Consider the following 15,447-nt stretch of genomic DNA (forward strand, 5'->3'; position numbering starts at 1 on the left):
TGAAATGCGAAAAGCTAGAAGTTACTCTACTATATTCCAAGGAATTGATGAGCAGTTTCAACCGCTGATAGCCGACACAGAGGACGGAAAGACAGCGTGGACTATTTTAAAAGAAAACTTTGAACCTACCTCCCGAGCACGGTTAGCCGGACTTATTGATGAATTCTTTGAATTGAAGTTTGATCCAGAGAAGGAGACTATTGGCATTTTCTGCAAGTTAGTAAATGAAAAAAGGAAACAGATTCATGACGCAGGTTTTGAAATGCCAGAAAAGCTCACGTGTTTCCAATTAATTAGAAGATTGCCAGCAGATTATGACAACTTAGTTCAAATGCTTTATCGACTAGAAGATAAAGATTTTTCGATTTCTAATGTTGAAAAGGAGCTCCTAATCGAATCTGGAAGGATACAACAAAAGCAGAAAGACAGAGGAGAGGACATAGTCGCCGATGCTTATACTACTTCATCTACTAGAAAGCAAACCTATCGGAAGTTGAATGGAAATAAAAGCAGTGGTCGCGTCCTGGGCAATGATACAACAACAACAATTATGTGTTCCTACTGCAACAAGAAAGGACATAGTGCGGAAAGATGTTTCCTGAAGAAGAAAACCACGAAACGGAATTCTAAAACTCAAGATTCCAAGGAAACTTTTTACAGTGATTTGACTACGGTAAGAGATGCTGAAATTCGCCAAAGGAAAGACAAGCAGTTTGTTGAATTCCTGATTGACACTGCCAGCACAGCTCACTTCTGTACACAAAGAGACTACTTTAGTAACTTCAAGACTTTGAATCCTAGTCAAGTACTTGTTGGAGATAAAAATAGTAAGTCTGATATTTTTGGTATAGGTGATATACATTTTAATGTTAAAGATAGAGATAAATTTGTTCCCATAAAATTAGAAAATGTATATTTTGCACCCAATATGCGTAGAAATTTAATAAGCGGTTCGAATATGGATTTAGCAGGGATTACTGTAAAATGGGGTAACAACAAAATGATTGTATTTGGTAAAAACCATAATTATTTATTTACTGTACATAGAATTGATAAGTTGTATACACTTAAAGGCTATGTTGAAAAAGTGGTAGTAACTAAAGAATTAGCATGTAGTACAGGTCTAGATAGGGAATTGGTTCATAGACGATTTTGCCACTTAAATGTTGCAATGTTAAATCATATGAGTCAAAATAATGTTGTGAATGGTTTAGATAATTTGTGTGGTAAATTTGATACTTGTAATACTTGTAAAATAACTAAATCGACTAGAACTAGTTTTAAAGTAAATCACGGTATAATGACTAAAAGTGTATTAGAGAAAGTACATATGGATGTTTGGGGTAAAAGTCCAGTAAATTCAGTTGGCGGAGCTGAATATTTCGTATCTGTAATAGATGATTTTTCTCGTTATGTTGAAATTTTTACTATAAAACATAAACATGAAGTTTTTAATTGCTTTAAACTGTATTTAGCAAAATATGAAAGACAGTTAAATGTTAAACTTAAATCTGTAAGGTGTGATAACGGCATGGAATTTTGTAATGTAAAATTTCAAGATTTTCTTAATGAATTAGGTATACGTATGGAGAGAACTTCAGTATACACTCCAGAGCAAAATGGGGTAGCCGAATCTTATAACAGAGTAGCTGGAGAGGGAATACGCTCAATGTTAGCCGATAGTGGTTTAAAAGGTAGATTTTGGGCAGAAGCACTGCATTGTTTTGTTCACGTAAAGAATCGTAGTGAACACAAACTACTGGAAGGTAAAACACCGTTTGAAATTTTCTATGGTTATAAACCGTCAGTTAAACATTTCAAAGTATTTGGATCTTTAGCGTATGCTCATATCCCTAAAGTTCAGAGAAACAAACTACAACCAAATGCAAAAGTAGGAATTGTAACTGGATATGCAGTCAATACTAAAGGTTATAGAATTTACTTGCCTAAAGATAGGAAAACTGTAGAAACTATACACGTAAAAATTGATGAAAGTAAAAACGGAGTTAAAACACTATTTGGTAAACCTAGTAATGAAAACTTTTTATTTATAAATCTGAATTCAGACATCAATTTTGAGGATAATAATGAAAATGAGATAGATAAGGTTCATGCTAAATCTCCAGATTTAAAATTAAAACCTTTAAAAATAACAGAATGGACTAGAGTTGAGAGACCGCGTAATAAAAGTAGCAGAATAGATGTTTACTATTACCCTCCAGGTGATAAAACTAGATTAAGATCGAACAACCAAGCTAAAGAATATTGCGATAAAAACCAAATTGAGTATGATCATTCTAAATTTAATTTTAAAGCTTTGAGCAAAACTCAAAATTTAACTTCTTCCCATAGTGACACTGATAGCGAAAGTGAAGATTCGCCATCTAATTCTTTTGTAGATAATCAGATAAGTGATATATTTGAAGGTGAGGTATATAATGCAGAAATACCGAAAAACTTTTCCGATGCACAAAAACTACCAGAAAGAAATCAGTGGAATAAGGCAATGGAAAAAGAGTTAAACATTATGAACGAAAGAAAGGTATGGGAAATAGTTGATAAACCTCCCAATGCTAAAGTAATAGGAAATAGGTGGGTTTATGCAGTCAAAAGAGATGAAAACAATAATGTTAAACAATACAAAGCTAGACTTGTAGCACAAGGTTTTAGACAACAGCATGGTGTTGACTTTCTTGATGTATTTTCACCAGTTGTGAATTTTTCTGTTATTAGATTACTATTTATTATTCTTGTGTCTATGTTATGTTGGAAATATGCACAGCTAGATGTGAAAGCTGCATATTTGTATGGACATCTTAGTGACGTAATTTATATGAAGCAACCTCCAGGTTTTGAAATCGAAGGTGAAATGAATAAAGTATGTTTACTTAAAAAGTCGATATATGGACTTAAACAATCAGGTAGAGAATGGAATGCTGAGTTAGATACTATACTAAAATCGATTGGTTTCGAAAAATTCAAATGTTGTAATTGTGTGTATAAAATGAATAACATTATTTTATTAGTATACGTTGATGACATGGTGTTATTTTGTAAGACTAAAACTATTTTAGATGAAACTATTGAATTGATTAAGAGTAAACTTGATATTCAAAATTTAGGAAAAGTCAAATATTTGTTAGGTGTTAACTTTGAGAACAAAAACGGTAGTTTGTATTTACATCAAAAAACTTATATTGAAAAATTATGTAAACGATTTAATGAATTACCTAAAACTCATGTTACGTTACCAATTAAAGTAGGTTTTAAATTGCCAAATAAAGTAAATGAAATTGTTGAAAATAAAATAATGAAGAAATTTCCTTTTCGTACATTGATAGGGTGCTTATCTTTTATAGCAAATCGTAGCAGACCAGATATTTCATATGCTGTGAACGTTATGTCACAATTCTCGAATTGCTATAATTACCAACATTGGACTGTAGTTGTAGATTTAATGAATTATGTAATAAATACTAAAGAACATAAACTTTGTTTATCAAATCTTAATAATTCTTCTTTGATAGCTTATTCAGATGCAAATTGGGGTTGTCATTTAACAAACAGATTTTCTACATCAGGTTATTTGATATGCTTAGCAGGTATTCCTTTTAGTTGGAAATGTAGCAAACAAAAATGTATTGCATTAAGTAGCATGGAATCAGAATTTATAGCTTTAACAGATACGGTTAAAGAACTTCTATGGTTTACAAACATATGTAATGAGTTAAACATAATATCAAAAATTGAAAAACCTGTTTTGTATTGTGACAATCAATCTGCAATTTATTATTGTAAAAATAATGTTGAAAATTTAAAGACGAAGCATATTGATATTAGATTTCATTTTGTGAGAAATTTGCTTAATGAGGGAAAATTCGAAATTAAGTATATTAGAAGTAAAAGTAATTTGGCTGATTTTTTGACTAAGGCTTTAACTAAGACTGAATTAAATAAAATTAAAGGAACTTATTTTGAAATGTTCGATGGGGCCGCATGTCAGACTATGGATTTCAATGAACAAGGTTCGAGTAAGTCAGAGATCACGAGTTCGAAAAACCTCTGAAAGAGGGAGTTCGAACATTTAAAAATAATTCAAAGACAGAATTTGCATAGTATTAATTTTGAGTGTGTAAGTACCCTCATTATGCAACTGTTATTTTGTATATATATGTAACAAATCAAGATGGAGTTTTGTTTCTTTTGATTTTCAAGACTGTATGTATTGAATTCATGTTATGGAGAGGATTGTTTCTCCTTTATGATGTTTAAGTTAAGTTATGATTTTACTTGCTAATAAAATTTATGATTAGTTAAAAGATGACTTTTTCATTATGCTTGCTGGGCATTTTCCACAACGCACTAAACTCTGCCAGCATTATAATCAATCATTTTTACAATAATTTGATAACACTAAACTAATGCAATAATATTAACTAACTAAACACTTACCTGTTTGAGCATAACTCAGTCGGAATTCTTTTCGATTACAATAGGATGATGCTTTAACATCATACACCGGAGGGAACGCAAAAAAAACAAAAAATGTAATCGTAAAAAGAAGTAAAAAACCGTACTCCATCGGAGTGAAGCCAAAAAAGGCAACAAGTTTACGTAAGGAGCATAATTCATCGAGTCGATCATAAACGTATATCATATCGACGATTGTATGAAAGAAAATAAATGCGTTTGACCAAACAATTAAACTTCTGAGAAATTTATATATCTTACAGTGACGAGATGGAGCACCTTCCATCTTGGAGGAATGTGTTCATCTGATAGTATTTTGTGAATTTTAATCGATTGCTTTTCCTTATATCGCCGTACTTCGCTGCGCAAACTCATACTGTTGAAATTGCGCATATTTGGGTCTTTTCTCGAAAGCGTTAAGGGAACATGGAATTAACCATTGACTATTATAAAAATGGCCCATATAAAACCTATGAAAATATCAAGATAATTTTAACTTTATGAGCGATTGCTTAAATATGTACATGGGTTCAAAATATTCTCAAACTTCACCCGAGCAAATTCAGGTGCAAAATATAATCCCACCCACGTCCCAAATATCTTTTTTGATTTCATATTGATGAACACTTGTAAAAACCCAATTATTAATCAATCAAAATAAATTATGACTACAAATTAAAACGAAACATTGTATCAACTTTATACGTCGGACTTCTATTTAACGAACTTCCATTTTACGAATTTTTATAAGAACCAAGAACATTTTGGAAATTTCTTTGTAAAATAACTTCCCAATAGCGGAATGAATTTTCTATTTAACGAACTTTTCATTGACATCCGCTTTCCCTATTTCCCAAAATATTTCTTAACATTTCAAACTTGTTAATGCATTTTGTTTGGGGAAAGGACCTTGAATTAATTTTCGAAGCCACTGCTTTATGAAATGTATTACTGTTTTCTCTAAAAATTATCTTAGAGAAAGTAGGAAATTCCTTTTCCCTTCTTGTTTGCATTTTAAACGAAAAACTCAGTTCAAATTAACAGATTTTATCCGTAGCAATTTAACTTAAGAGCGCATGCGGTAAAGCATGTTTAAAATTACTTTTGTAATAAATGCAACTATAATTTTATACATAAATTTAGCCTTGTTTTTTTGGTTCAAAATGTATATAGCATGATAGTGTACCACTGGATAATGCTTTTGCTCTATTCTTGCTTTCCATGCAGATTTCTTTTACAATTAAGATTTATAAAATAAATAGTAGATACTAGTTTTCAAGATAAAAGTGCATCAATTGCTATTTTAATTATGTCTAGTGTTTATGAATTTAAAACCTGTTTGTGTTGCTAAAGTATTTTAAAAGGTAATTTACTATTTAACGAATTTTCCATGTAACGAACTTATTATCGGGATTTTTTGACTTTGTGAAATAGACATCCAAATTTACATGTACGCTTTATATTTACGTGAAAATATTGTTCATAAGAAAGGATTAGCTTATTAATAAGGTAGCACAAATAAGAATTAATGGAAAAAAAATGCTGAACATTTATATTAACATAAAAGTGATGGGGGCAATATCGTAATTATTAAATGCTATCAGTAAATGCCCCTCAAAATCTTATTTTGAAACCATGTCATAAATTTTTATTATTTTTTTAGGCGCAGTGACTGATTTAGGCATATTTATTATTAAAATAAGCATGACTGGAAGAATGAAAAAGAATAAACTATATTTGTTTAAAATATTTTATTTGTTTAATTTAACTCAATAATATTTAGGTCTTATTTAATTTAAAATTTTTTTTTTCTCCCTTCTTAGTTTGATCATAAGAAAAATATCTTGCAATTAAAACCAACAACTTTCCGAGAAGCAAGAGTGCTCAAATTTCAATTAGAATTCTTTGCTGTATGGAATACAGGATTGCATGATCACTTTTCAAGTTTTAAAAATAACAAAATTCATTCTTCAAAGTTATTGATTCATTCTTCAAAGTAGCAGAAAAACAGAAATTAAGAGAACAATAAAATAAAAAAGTTTCTAATAAACATGTTTTTCTCGAGGACACAGAAGCATAAATTATTCCTATTCTTGTCGTTCTTGAATAGAAAAAGAGGGATGATTAGCTTCGTAACGAACTTACACGACTTCGTAAAATTCCTCCATGTTTTTTGAAAGTGATTAGTTATAACAATAAAAGAATAGTTTTAGTTATTACAATAAACGGATTTTTTCTCTTCTTTAATAATGTTCCAACGTAACAAAAAAAGCAAAAATCAAGAAAACAATAAAATAAAAAGTTTCTAATAAACATGTTTTTCCCGAGGACAAAGAAGTATAAACTATTCCTATTCTTGTCTTTCTTAAATAGAAAAACGAGGGATGATTAGCTTCGTAACGAACTTACACGACTTCGTAAAATTCCTCCATGTTTTTCGAAAGTGATCAGTTATAACAATAGAAGAACAGTTTTAGTTATTACAATAAAAGGATTTTTTCTCTTGTTTAATAATGTTCCACAACGTAACAAAAAAAGCAAAAATCAAGAAAACAATAAAATAAAAGGTTTCTAATAAACATGTTTTTCTCGAGGACAAAGAAGTATAAATTATTCCTACTCTTGTTCTTAAACAGAAAAACGAGGGATGACGTTCTAAAATAGAAAAACGAGGGATCTTCGTAACGAACTGACACGACTTTGTAAAATTCCTCTATGTTTTTCGAAAGTAATTAATCATAACAATAAATAAATTTTTTTCTTCCCCTTTAATAATATTTAAAAAAATATTTTTAGTTTTGTACTGAATTCTCAAGCTTTTTGAGGCTAAATTTTCGTACTAAATAAAATGTATTTATTTCCTTAAATAAAAAATAAAAATAAATTATAATTAATTTTAGAATTTAGTCTTTATCTAAATATTTAAGAAGAATTATTGGAAACTATATACATCAGATAATATCCGCCAAAAAAATACGTTTGTATGGTCTTGGCCTGCTGTGCTGTAGTGACAATAAGAAGTTTTTTAAAAGCTATTTCCCAAATTCAAATGACTATTTATTACTATAATGACTATTGAAATAACTACTAAATGATTATCAATAAGAAACATTTTTTTGACCTTCACTTTTTGACGATTGACCTGGATTCTGGCTACAGTAATAGTTTCTTAAAATGGATACAGCTGATTTTTAATCCAAGCACCTCGTTTGCTCTCAAAGTCTAAGCAAGTGGCCATATTTAACATGTAAATACCGTAAAAAATACTTTGTATTACTAGTATTCTGCCCAAATTTTATTTTTGTACTTTTCGGCAATACTGACTGACATTACTTACTGATTACTTACTGATTACAACTGACATTACTTACTGATTACTTACTGATTACAACTGACTTTACTTACTGATTATTTACTGATTACAACTGACATTACTTACTGAAAATGCTCGTAAATACTGATTTTGATTTTAAATATTTGCTGTGTGTGAAGCCCTTAATCAAGTAAAATAAATTCCCCTTTGAAATTTATAAAAACTGATTAATGACATCTGCAGAGAGGGGTGGACTATTACTTATTTTAAAACTTGGGAGAATATCTGAGAAAAAGAATGGATTTTTATTTTTATTTTAAGAGGCTTACCCGCCGGAAGTAAGATTTAGCATTGCAGGTGATTTTTAATATGAAATTTCGATTATAAAATATAAACAGCACTTAGAATTAGCATCCGAAACTATTAAAAAAGTTAGCTCTAAGGGAATTAATTACTAAAATTAAACATAGATTAAAATTCGATAAAAACAAATTTAAAATTGGAACATAGTTCTAAAAACGAACAAAAAAATAAAGAAAAAAAGGAGAAAAAAAACCACTTTTCCCAGAAAAACTAACCTGTATACGTTCCAACGAAGGCCATGATGAAGAGGAGTTATTTTTCTGTAAAATAAAATGCTGCCCTCGTCGCTTGCAGGCATATAAATATATCCCGAAATGTGAAAACTAAATTTATTAACTATCTTTCTTACTTCCATTTTCTAAAGCAATATATTGTACAGGGAGCTCCGTAAAGACCACACACACGCACACGCACACACACACACACACACATTAAAATATCGATACTCTAAGTTCAATGGCGGTACTGGATTTCTACGAATCTAAGTTAAAAATAGTTCAATATGGTGGACGCAATCGATTTTCTCAAAGCAGAAAATGTATGGTGTATTAATACAATGCACTGGAGAAAATGGAATTGAGAATTTAAAAGTTAAGAATTGAAATAAATTTCAAATGAGTAAAGGTGTAAAATAGTAGGTAAATTCAGATATTTTTAATATTTTTTTTGGTAAATGTATTAACTTATCGTTAAAATCAAACTATTTTTCGCTAGTGGTGTAATTTAAACAATATCTAAATAAATTTCTTTAATGAATAAATTATCATCAGTGTTAGTTAAGAGGTTCTATTTGTGTAAGTGTAAGTATGTAAAATGGCGAATGTAATTGATTAAGTCGGAAATGTATATCAGTGAAGACATGCATCGTGTAGGAGAATGACGAGAAAAAGAGTTCAAAAAGAATGTTCGGAATTAAGTGCTCAAAAGAATTATTTCGATATCTTCGTTAAATTTTATTTAATTAAACTGTTGGTGTCAAAAAGCCAACATAAAATTACAGATTTTTTTAACATTTTTTATATATATATATATATATATATATATATATATATATATATATATATATATATATATATATATATATATATATATATATATATATATATATATATATATATATATATATTATATATATATATATATATATATATATATATATATATATATATATATATATATATATATATATATATATATATATATATATATATATATATATATATATATATATATATATATATATATATAAATTTAAATAAAACTTAACCATTAGATACATTGATGAATCAATGATTTTTATCGTTTTCTTGTACTATTTTTAATTCAAATTAAGGCTCTTAATAGTTTGATCATTTGTTTAAATTTAGTTCTATGAAATGTTGAGATTTTCATTCGTTAAGGACGCCGTTTGTTAATGAAGACAAAAATACATTTTGCCGAATAAGATATGATTTATTTTAAATATATTACTTTCTATACATTTTTCTTGTTTTCAAATTTATTTCACTGTTGAATTATGTATGACCTGTACCATTACTCCTTTTAAACTCTGAACAAATTGCGAAAAGCATTTAGATAGATTTTTTTTCACTGTTTACAGTAGAATTTCTTAAATGCGATATTGAAATAAATAACAATAAATAAAAATACGGAATAGAACATAAACTTTTCACACTGCCAGTCATATAATTAACCACGATACCATCACGATTCTGTCTTGATAATTAAATTAGACAAAAAATATTTGATTATTAATTAATTTCCAAGATTTTTAAAACTGCAAGTTATAATTGATTATATTTGAAAATATCTCTAATTGATTGAATAAATTTTGATTTCTATATCTCCGTATGAGTATAAAATTATTAAATGCATATATTTACTCTATAGATATTCGAATGAGGCTTATGTATAAGTCCCGAGAAACAAATATGATATACATATTATTTTTAACTGATATTATACTATCAGTAATTATACAAAAAATAACTATAAGATTAATTATAAAATTATCATAATAATTTTGATTTCTATATCTCTGTATGAGTATAAAATTATTAAATGTATATATTTACTCTAACGAATGAGGCTTATGTATAAGTCCCGAGAAACAAATATGATTTACATATTATTTTTAACTGATATTATAATATCAGTAATTATAAAAAAAATAACTATAAAATTAATTATAAAATTATTATAAAAATTATAATTAAATATATAAAAAATCGTTATTACTCGTATGAAGAAAAAAAATCAAAAATAATTATTCAAAGGTACTTCAGGTTTATTATTTCAACAGCAAGATTTCGGACTTTTTATATGGCCCTTATTTTTACAAGTTTTCCTTAATTTTATGTATGTTGTTCGAATTTTTCGAGTGTTTTAATCCTCTTATAATACGATTAAAGGTTGCTCTAAACTTTAATTTAAATTAAAAAAGTAGAAATTAATTTTTTTCACATCTTGTTTACTCTTTCTCTTTTCTGACTATAGATTCTTTTTTACAGATTCTATGGAATTTTTTTCTGTAGATTGAAACATTAATAGCTGTAAAAGTGATAATTGGAATAAGGTATTATTTTCTTTCAAAATAAAAGCAGCAGATGGCAGCACGAAATTCCATTTTTATATTCACTATGACATGATTGTAGTACAAGTGTTTATAATAAATGCACATAATAAATGCACACCTTAAGTCACAAAGAAGTAATTTAGAATGAAAATGCAAAAACAAATTAATTACTATCGTGAGTTTTTTTAGTATTTAATGTTAAAAAAAAAAGATAAATAAGAAGTGTTCAAATTTAGTATGACTTGACTCAGTATTATTTTTGCGCCAGAAAATTATAAGAAACTAAGGATTAAAAAAAATACTTACAATACTATAAAACTTATAAAAAAAATAATGAACATAATTCCCAAAGTATAAACGATTTAAAATGTTTACACCTAAGAAAATTATTAAAAAAATAGTTTTTTTTTGTTCTTTTTTTTGCTTTTTTTCCTTTAATTTACAATAGTATAAGAGTAATTAAAGAAAGCTGCATGAAATTTCAAGTAAAAAAAGTAAAAGGAAAAATAAGTATCAATTTTTTTTTTTTTTTTGCAACTTGGAGGATTTTACGAAAAAATTTTTTCACATAATTTTAAAATTAAAAGAAAGGACTTTTCTATTTTAGCATATTTTTTTTTCATTCAACTCTTTTTTAACCTTTCCCAACTTTTTTCAACCCCTCTCTGAAGGAGATAAGTAGGTTTAATTGAATTATTAATTTGCTGTAGAAGCAAAAATTGGAATAGGGTATTATTTCTTTTCAAAATAAAAGCAACAGATTCCCCTCTATTTTGGGAAGATGCTGGTTGGTGATTTCATTTAGAATAACTCTAAATAATATGAAGTCCTACTGACTGAATTCAAAATCATATAAAATAATAATAACTATAATAATGACAATAATAAAACAATTTGTTTTCTATATGTATAGATAAAAGGAGATAAATAAGTATCACAGAATTCTTCAGAAAATTCAAACATTTCTAAAAAAAAAAAACTTTTTTTTTAATTGTAGTATTATTAAAAAAATTAGAAATACTTTTATTGAAACAATTTTAATGACACAATGAAACAATTTTAATGTTGACAGAAATCGCAGAAAATGAAAACGGTTGATAATGTATCACCAAGAGATGCAATGAAGAGATCCAAAGAAATTTTTTGAAGTTATACTTCTTATGCGATTTCCAGCAAGGTTGCGTTAAACGTTTAATGCTACATTTTTATTGGCCGGGAAATCACGTAGTAGGATCCAGTTTTCCCTCATTCATTTCCATATTGTTTTGGTTCTCACTAGCATAAAAATAATAAAAGTCATAAAAGTATTATTTTTCTATAAATATTTTTTTATTTTAATTTAATACACACATAATTTAATAGGATAGTATTTTTTATTTTCAAATTTAGTGGATCACAATTGTAAAAAATGAGTGAAAACAATCCCACGGACAATGCGACGGATTTAAGGTTATGACAAGCTACGTCTCTTGTGAATATCAATTGATTGTTAGGTTTTCTCTTCTGAAATTACATTATGACGCATTCACATACATTATTAATACAAATACATTTTCCAGGGCGAGACGATGAGGCAACCACAAGCACGTACACTGGTTCAAGAGTTCCACGAAGGAAAAATGCACAATATTACCGTTATTCAAGAGCACGGAAGTCAACGGAGCAGGAAAAAGAGTCGTTGAATAGAGCCAGTGATCCTTCTACGACTGCTGATTCTTCTACAATTCACGTCGCAGGCTGCGAAGTTTAACTTCTTTCGAGCGGAGGGACTCCACGCACTATTTTTTTTAGTTTGATTTGACACACATATTATTTAATAGGATAGCATTTTTCATTTTCAAATTTAGTGGATAACAATTGTAAAAAATAAGTGAAAACAATCTCACGGACAATGCGACGGATTTAAGGTTATGTCAAAGGTACGTCTCTTGTGAATATCAATTGATTGTTTGGTTTTCTCCTTTGAAATTACATAATGACGCATTCACATACATTATTAATACAAATACATTTTCCATTGCGAGACGATGAGGCAACCACAAGGACTTACACTGGTTCAAGAGTTCCACGAGGGAAAAATGCACAATATTATCGTTATTCAAGAGCACGGAAGCCAACGGAGCAGGAAAAAGAGTCGTTGAATAGAGCTAGTGATCCTTCTACGACTGCTGATTCTTCTACAATTAACGTCGCAGGTTACGAATTTTAACTTCTTCCGCGCGAAGGGAATCCACGCACTATTTTTTGCTTAATAAGAGAATGAGCTAGGGGAATTGATGGAACTAAAGATAAATTTCGAGAAGTTTTCTATTAATCTACATACATTTAATAACGGAAAAAGTTGGCGTGTATTTGTGTATGTCAGTATACCTAATTGCAGGTGTACAATTGGCACTAAAAATACGGCATTCAACGCGAAGTGAAATGAGCCATATGAACGAAGTCCGATGTTTGGTTTTTCAATTAGATTTTTAATTATGAATTTTTCAAGTAACTATATTTCAGGTTTTTTCTCTCGATATATTTGTATTTTGTAGTCCACAATGTTAAAGCAAAATGTTTTAAGACTTTAATTTTTTTTTTCTTCAAAATTAACCATCTCATCTCTTTTGGGCCAAGTTTTTCTATGTTGAGAAAACAATAATAATAATTTGACAAACTTTTTTTTTCAGTCATCTTTTCTGCTCGGAATATATTTAAATTACGACGCCCATGAATCTGTGGCAGATATTAACTTGGAATTTAGATAAACATATGTAGTGAATTTAAGACTCAAAAGAAGAAAAGCAATTAATTAGACAATTTTTTACGATTTCATTTAATTTTTAAACATATAAAAAATTCTGATTTAATTCAGATACAATTCTTACCCGAGATTATTTCACCTCCCTGATGACTCATGCGCATAGAGTCGAAAAGGGGAAAGATCACGGGTCTTGCTTGAAATCAAAATTATTATTATCACGATTTTGTTTTAATTTTTGTTTTTTCATCAGCCAGTAATCCGAAATATTCCCAAATTTTACTTTCAGCAGTAGATTTTGCTACTAACTGGTGGTAAGGCGTTCTTTTTTTCAAAAACTCATTTTCAAGTATTCATGACGAAATGACAATTTTATCATTTTTTTTATTTATTTATTGTTTAAACATTTCGGAACAGATATATCCGCCAGTACGACGGTTTCGTCGACTACCTCCGTCAAATGAAATAGCACCGAGCAAAGAATAGCTCAACAGCCCTCAGAGGCATAATTTGTTATAGAAACACGGAGGACTTTGTGAACAGACAGATTTAACGTGAACCAATCACGATTTAGTCTCGAGTAATTTAGTCTTGGAGTCTTTGGCAGTCTGACTCCCGTTCCTGCGAACGCGAGTCCAGCGACCTACCAACTATCCCGGTCTTCCCCGACTTTTTTAATTAAAGTATATTAAGGTAACTGTGAATGCGTTAATCTATAAAACATTATTTCATTTTTAAAATATTTATTTTGAGGAATGAAGATTTTTTATCATTAATAATATTAAATTAAGTTTTATGTTCGACAGTTAAATTTTTAGACCTCGTGCTTAAATGTTTAGTCTAGTTTAGTCATGAATTTGAACAAAATAAAATATGGCGAAAATAAATTTTTAAAACAATCCTAATTATGTTTTTTTTAAATTTATTTTATTTATTTATTTTTCAAGGAAAACTGAAAAAAAACTATTATAAGTGTTGAAAATGGTTATAAAGGAAACATATTTCTTTATTAAAAAATTTAGTTACTTTGACTTGAAAAGTGCAATAGGAAATACTAATGCAATATTCTATAAATGCTTGTTCTCATCATAATATGCTCAATATATTGTTAGTTGAAAGTATATATTTTAAGAATTTCATTTCTCTCTCATTGGCATTTTATAAAAAATAACTTTATAGAAGCAATTGAAATATTAAATAAATTATAAATTGAAGGTAGGATAAGAAGGATCAGTGGTTTTAAAAATCATCATCTTCTTCTTCTCATTGGCACGACAGCCCAGGATGGGCCTTGGCCTTCTCAACAAGCCTATGCCAAGTCATTCTTCCCTTAGCCAAGGTTCTCCAGTTAATTATCTTTAAAATTTGTAGGTCCTTTTCAAGGCAGTCTAAAAATCTTAGGTTTGGCCGTCCTCTTTTTCTTGTACCTGTTGGCCTGGCACAGAAAACTTTTTGGTTGTACTGCCATCCTCCATTCTTATAATGTGGCCTGCCCATTTAATCCTTTGAATTTTGATAAATTTAATGACATCAGGTTCTTTATATGCTTTGTAGAGTTCCGTGTTTTATCTTCTAAACCAGGTACCGTTTTTACTTATTCCACCAAAAATGCTTCGCAGTATTTTTCTCTCAAAACTAGCTATCATATTTTCATCTCCACGGGTCATTGTCCAGCTCTCACATGCCTATGTAAGCACTGATCGTATAAGACATTTATAGAGTAACACTTTTGTTTTTCTTTTTATTAGGCTTGACTTAAGATATTTTCTTAGACCATAAAAACACTTATTGGCCATCGTGATTCGCGTGTGTATTTCTTGTGTAGTATCATTTTTTTTTGTTAATCTTAGACCCCAAATTGGTGAAGCTATCAACGGCATCGAATTTGTATGCTCCAATTTCAAACTGTGTTTCTTTATAGCCATCTTTTGTGCAGGGTTATTTAGTTTTATTTTCATTGATTCTTAATCCCATCTTAATGGC

Source organism: Parasteatoda tepidariorum, chromosome 4, assembly GCF_982258835.1.
Source record: "Parasteatoda tepidariorum strain Cologne lab strain chromosome 4, Ptep-v5.0, whole genome shotgun sequence".
In the NCBI taxonomy this organism is placed as follows: Eukaryota; Metazoa; Arthropoda; class Arachnida; order Araneae; family Theridiidae; genus Parasteatoda; species Parasteatoda tepidariorum.